Genomic DNA, 2,023 nt, shown 5'->3' on the forward strand with positions numbered 1-2,023 from the left:
TGGCATGTGAAATGCCCAAGAAATTGCCTTCTAGTCCAATCCCCACCGACCTCAACCCAACGCAAAGGGCATCTGCCTGTGGTTCCCACCTCTCCTCAGAGAAGAGGATCCTAGCAGAGCCTCCAAGGTACAGTCAGGTGCCAAGGAACACAATGCCACACCATCCATCAGGCCAGGACATGGACAGCTAGCTTCAGATCAAAGAGAGAGAGGCTTAGTGTAATACCAGGGTCATTTCAGCAGGAAAGTAGAGGGCAAGTGGTGAGAGGGGCTCCTATGGGCACACCTTCCCGGGGACACAGTTCCTGTCAGTTGCCTCCTCCTGCAGGAACATGTGTAGGCAGCATTCGTTCTGAGCTAGTGGATGCCCAGCATCCATCCAATTTATTAACAATTCTGCTAATAAACTGTTTGAGGCCCTACCTCCTTTCTTCAATAAAGGACTCCTCAAAACCCTTTCGTTTCCTCAAAAAGGGAGCTGCTATTTCAAGACTTTCCCATGCAGTGGTGGGACTATTAATACAATCTCTTGCTCCAGCTCATTTTTTAGTTACTCAAAGTTACTGCAGCACCGTCATACACAGGACTCCTTCAGTTGAAAACAGGTAGTTTTGTCCACATCCAAATCTCATAGGTGGGTGAAGCAAGCGCAGCCCACGCCTACCATCTGTGGATTAAAGATGTTGATATCCAGAACGTTACTTGGCAGCCTATAAGCGTTGGTCAGTTCCTGCAGCTTCAAGTTAAGGCTCCAGGTGTTAGCTACTGCCAAGTCTGACATCTTTCCAAAGGAGAGACCTGGACCGGGGGCTTCATTGTGGTTTTGATTTGCATTTCACAAACAAGTCGTGAAGTTGAGCATCTTTTCATGTATTATTCTTTCTTTGTGGGGGATAAAATCTATTCAAGTCCCTTGTCCATTTTTCATTGGGGGCACAATGAAAAATGTGCCCCCCTTTTTGTTGTTGAGTTGTAAGAGTTATTTCTACATTCTGGATACAGTTCTTTATCAGATATGTGGTTTGCAAATATTTTCTCCCATTCTGTGCGTTGCCCTTTCACTGTCGATAGCTTTTAACCTGACCTAATCAAGTCTTTTGATTTGACTTCCAGGGTACAGGAAACACACAGACAAAGGAACCAGCTAAATAACACTGCAGGGAAACTATCAGAGCAACCACAAAATGAAATATTCTACAAGTCAGTAGGCCTGAACTGTTCTGCAGTCATTGATAAGGAACAGTGGGTATGGGGTGGAGAGCTTCTGGAAGAAAAAAATGAATAGGCAACTGAAAGCTACATAAGAACCTGCGTCAGATCCCAACCTGAACAAATTGAACAAATGTGGGGGATGAACAGGGAATTTCAATGCAAAGGGAAGTTCATTTAGATTGAGGACAGGCTTGTGGTTATTTATATAGAAAGTGAAGTTGCTCAGTCCTGTCCGACTCTTTGTGACCCCGTGGACTGTAACCTACCAGGCTCCTCCCTCCATGGGATTCTCCAGGCAAGAGTATTAGAGTAGGTTGCCATTTTCCTTCTCCAGGGGATCTTCCTGACCCAGGGGTCGAACCCAGGTCTCCCGAGTTCCAGGCAGATGCTTTAACCTCTGAGCCACCAGGGAATCCCATTTATAGAGAAGGATCTCCTTATTCTAGGAGATTTGTGCTCAAGTTTACACAGAGACATGATGTCATCACACGTGTCCACAGTGTTTAGAAGAAAAATAAAACACATTGAGACACATCCCCATATACACTGACAACACAGATGTTAGTGATGATTGGTCCAGGTGGAGGGAGCCCAGCGGCTCAGCATGCTGTTCGTGATGTGCTAGACCTGACCTCAGCGTGCTCCCCCCGTCTGACACTCCACCCTGCCGCTGGCCTCCTTTTTGTCTCCCAGAAGATGATGGAGGCCTGGGCCCTCTCAGGGCCCTTGCACCTGGCATCACTCACTCTCTTCCCCAAACATCTTGTGGTTGATTCTCCCAGCTCCTTCAAATACTCGCTCAGAATCCCCA

General features: G+C 46.9%; 1 pseudogene; it reads right to left on the minus strand.

Moving 5' to 3' along the window:
- Positions 1 to 274: 274 nt before the first annotated feature.
- Positions 275 to 781, minus strand: LOC120882234 (annotated as a pseudogene).
- Positions 782 to 2,023: the final 1,242 nt, after the last annotated feature.

This window comes from Oryx dammah, unplaced genomic scaffold (assembly GCF_014754425.2).
Source record: "Oryx dammah isolate SB20612 unplaced genomic scaffold, SCBI_Odam_1.1 HiC_scaffold_2, whole genome shotgun sequence".
Classification (NCBI taxonomy): Eukaryota; Metazoa; Chordata; class Mammalia; order Artiodactyla; family Bovidae; genus Oryx; species Oryx dammah.